Genomic DNA, 5,128 nt, shown 5'->3' with positions numbered 1-5,128 from the left:
CTCTCTCGCTCGTTCTCCCTCTCTGTCTTTTTCTTTTTCTTCTCTAGATTCTTTTCTTTTACCCTAATTATCATATAATTCATTATGATAAAAGTAACCCATTATTTATTTCAAGGTTATCTCCTTTAACCCTCCAAGTAAATAAATTATTAAACTCACCCCACTAATTGCATAAAGTTTGTCATGAATAGTCCAAAACACCCCTTTAAAACTTTTAGCAGAAATCCGACCCAGTTAGGTTACGCAACCTGTGACGGTCCGTCGTGTCTATGACGGTCCGTCCTGCAGGTTCGTCACAAAGTTCAGAGAGTCAAATTCTGTAAAGGGTTTGTGACGGTCCGTCGTACCTACGACGGTCCGTCCTGCAGTTCCGTCGTGAAGTTCAGAGAGTCGATCTCAGTACCCAGATTTTCAGAGTTTAAGTGTTTTGGAACGAAGTCCCTCGACGGTCCGTCGTGACCATGACGGTCCGTCGACTGATCCGTCGACCCAGCCAGTTTTTATCAAAATAATCTTACTGCTCGAATCGACTAAACAGGTCGTTACAAAATCATAGTGTTATGTATGTTTCAGATACCCCAACACACGTTTCATTTCCATCTAGTGAGTTTGATTCGGATTACTAGTGAACTAACTCAATTTGCTAATTGCACATACTATATCTGGTCGCATACAATTCATAATATACATCAAACTTCCTAACACTCTGCATATTCCAATTGAGAGTCACTTTCCCCTGCATTCTTCTGAAAGGTAAAACTTAAATCAATTAAAGTTTTAACAACATTGTAATTCAAGTACTTGAACTTATCCAATACTCTTTCAATTTAATGAGATTGAGATAATGCTAGTACCTGAGGAGTAATCCTGATCTCTAAGATCAAATCACCAACTCCTAAGTCCTTCATATCGAACTTGTGGACAGCATGCGCTTAGTAGCATTTATATCGTCAATATCTTTACTCATTATTAACATGTCATCAACATACAGACAAACAATGAATTCATAATTCGAAATATTTTTAATGTAAACACAATTGTCACATTCGTTAATCTTGAATCCATTTGCCAACATTGTTTGGTCAAATTTAGCATGTCATTGTTTGGGTGCTTGCTTGAGCCTATAAAGCGACTTCACAAGTCTACACACTTTCTCTTCTTTACAACGAACTACAAACCCTTCAGGTTGTTCCATGTAAATTTCTTCCTCCAACTCTCCATTTAAGAAGTCTGTCTTTACATCCATTTGGTGGATTTTAAGATCATACACTGGCGCTAGTGCTGTTAACATCCTAATTGATGTTATCCTCGTTACTGGAAAGTATGTGTCAAAGTAGTCTAGACCTTCTCTTTGTCTGTATCCTTTGACTACAAATCTAGACTTATATTTGTCAATAGTTTCATCAGCTTTCATAAAGATCCACTTTGATCCTAAAGGTTTATTTCCTGGATGAAGATTCGTAAATTCCCAAGTATGATTACTTAAAATTGATTCGATCTCACTATTGACAGCTTCTTTCCAATAAGTTGACTCAGACGAAGACATAACTGCATTAAATGTTTGAGGCTCATTTTCAAGAAACAATGCCACAAAATCTGATTCAAAAGAAGTGGGTTTTTGTTGGCGAGTGCTACGCCTAGGATCCTCACTAGGTAGTGTATTTTCCGTTTTATTTATCTCGTGATCGTTTAGGTCTTTCACTTGTCGACTCACATTCAGTTTTTTATACGGATAAATGTGTTCAAATAACTCTGTGTTATCTGATTCAATTATCGTATTAACATGAATCTCAGGATCATCAGATTTGTGAACCAAAAATCGGAAGGCCTTGTTGTTTACAACATATCCAATAAATACACAATCCACCGTCTTGGGCCCAATTTTCACCCTTTTGGGTAAAGGAACCCATGCCTTGGCTAGACACCCCCACACTTTGAAATATTACAAGTTAGGTTTCCTTCCTTTCCACAACTCATATGGAATTGATTGTGTTTTGCTAGGGGATACCCTATTGAGTATCTTATTAGCCGTAAGGATGGCTTCCCGCTCAAAGGTTTCGGGTTGAACCAAAATTGATCATCAAGACATTCATCATTTCCTTTAATGTTTTGTTCTTCCGTTCTGCCAAACCATTTGACTGCGGTGTATATGGTGTAGTAATTTGATGAATAATAATATATCCCAAATAAATCTCTCCAAAAGGAGATTCATATTCTCCACCCATATCACTTCGAATCATTTTTATCTTTAGATTCAATTGATTTTCCACTTCATTTTTGTATTGCTTAAATGTATTAATTGCTTCATACTTACTAATATACATAACAAAATCGAGTGCAATCGTCAATAAAAGTTATAAAATACTTTTTTCCATCACAAGATGGTGTCGACTTCATATCACATATATCTGCGAAAAATAATTCTAAAGGTTTTCAATTCTTTTCAACAGACTTATAAGGATGTTTAACAAACATACTTTCCACCCAAATTTTGCATTTTGATTTGTCGCATTTAAAATGATGCAATACTTCTAAAGTAACCAATTTTCGCAAGGCTTTGTAATTTACATGTCCTAAACGGGCATGCCATAAATAATTTGACTCCAATAAGTAAACAAAAGCAGAATTCTTATCAATACTGTCAACAACCCTTACATTAAATTTAAACCCGTTCTTAACGAGTAGTGCAGCAGAAACTAAAATCTTCCTAATAGTAGGGACGTGCTGAACACTGTTCAAATTTAACACCTTGTCGGATGTCATTTTCAACATTACTTTTCTAGTTCCTGCAGTCCTTGTTGTTGTTGTATTTTCTATGAACAAATCTTCACGTAATTAGCAGGAGTGTACGTCGCAAAGGATTCTTTCACAGAGCAAATATGTCGAGTGACACCTGAGTCGAGAAACTACTCCTTGGTATTTTCAACTAAGTTACACTCCGAGATCATTGCACACAAGTCATCTGCATCTTCCATCTCTTCCACAATGTTTGCTTGACTGTTGCCTTAAACTTTTTCTTTGTCTTTGTCCTTTCTTGGAGCATGACAGTCAAAAGACCTATGACCAGCCTTACCACAGTTGTAACAGTTACTTTTGAATTTCTTCTTGGCCTGTTCTAACTTCTGCCCGTTGGACTTCTTTCTCTTTTTGTCTTTGGTAGGAGCTTCTTCAACAATATTAACTCCAATGATTGTTGAACTCTTACGAGACTTCTTTTCGGAGTTTTTGTTATCTTCCTCAATCTTGAGCCGAGTCACAAGATCTTCAAGCTTCATTTCCGTACGCTTGTGCTTTAGATAATTCTTGAAGTCGTTCCACGAAGGAGACAACTTCTTGATCATTGCAGCCACTTGAAAAGCTTCATTTACTATCATATCTTCAACAATCAGATAATGGAGAATAAGTTGATGTTTCTGCACTTGTGATCCAACAGTTTTACTATCTACCATTTTATAGTCTAAAAACTTTGCGATCACAAACTTTTTCAAGCATGCATCTTCTGTCTTATATTTCTTCTCAAGTGCATCCCACAACTCTTTTGAAGTTGTCATTGCACTATAAACATTATATAAGTCATCCTTTAAAGCACTCAAAATGAAGTCTCTACATAGGAAGTCTGTCTGTTCCACGCTTCAATAATCATGAATTTTTCTCTGTCTGGCATATCAATAGCAGAAACTGGAGTTTCTTTGCTGGTAAATTTCTACAGACCAAGAGTGGTAAACCAGAAAATACCCTTTGTTATCATCCTTTGAATTTCATACCAGTAAATTTATCCAATTTCTCTGCTTGTGGTACAACAATTCGGGTTGGTGTAGCAACAACCACTGTAACATTGTTGTTTGCCATTTCTGATAAACAAAAGTCGATATTGTCTTAGTAAGTAATAATTTATAATTGCAGACATCAAGGAGTGTAAAATCACGGAGATTTTTGTCTCCATCAGAAACACAGATTAATATAAAATAAATAATTTTCTTAAGATTGTGTGTTTGAAAAATCAGAATTACTGATTCTAACAAAATTTTACAGAAACATGAAGTAACCAAAGTTTACTGAATCAGTACGAAATATGAACAGAAATTAATTTAGAAAAAACTAAAATCTGTAACGTACCAGAATCTTGAAAATCTTTGAACAAAAAAAGATCAAGTCTACGAATTCACAGTGTCCCCTTAAGAAAATTATTCCCCTATAATATCCCAGATTTGATTTGGAATATGTCCTCCCAGGGTAAAATGATCTCAATCACCAGCGTGTAGATACCAAAAAGACTCTAGTGTCAGCGAACCACTCAACAACAGTTAAGTACACGAAGAAATTTTTGTGCAGAAGAAGAAGAAGAAATCAGAAAAATTCGTAAGGAAAAATTCTGAGGAATGAATGGTATTTATAGGCAAGAGGAACAGGTTCTGAAAGGTTGCAACCCTTTCAGAATCCACACAACCATTAATGAAAGTTTGCAACCTTTCAAACGGTCCTGAACAGACATTTCCAAACGGTGAGAAATTCAAATAAGAACCCGAAAAGATATAAATAAAACGGGTTGCCCGGATCCGAGTCGGGTCGGGTTATTCAACTAAAAAATTGAAACGTTTCGGTTAATCTCAACTAAATAATTGAATACATTTCTGTTATTCTCTCGATTGATCATTTCCAAAAGCCAAACCAAAGCCGAGCGACGACGGCGCAAGGGGATCTCGCTTTCCAACTCTTTTAACAATTAATAGGAGTGTTTCTATGTTTAAACTCTCCTATTTTTTCTTTCCACCACCGATGAGGGTGTCACGACCCAAAACGGGCCGCGACTGGCACCCACACTTATTCTACTATGTGAGCGAACCAACCAATGTAATCCCCAACATTTCAACCATAAATAACAAAATATAATGCGGAAGACTTAAACTCATTAATGAAAATCGATTAAATAACTTATAAAAACTCAATACTATTTATTCCCAAAACCTGGAAGTCATCACCACAAGAACATCTATCCTCAAATTACTAATCTAAGAGTATCTAAGAAGCTAAAATAAGTAAAAAGCTAGTCCATGCCGGAATCTCAAGGCATCAAGACATGAAGAGGAAGATCCAGTCCAAGCTAGAAGCAATAGCTCACCCTGAAATC

Source organism: Solanum pennellii, chromosome 11 (genome assembly GCF_001406875.1).
Source record: "Solanum pennellii chromosome 11, SPENNV200".
NCBI lineage: Eukaryota > Viridiplantae > Streptophyta > Magnoliopsida > Solanales > Solanaceae > Solanum > Solanum pennellii.
This window is presented reverse-complemented; position numbering follows the sequence as displayed.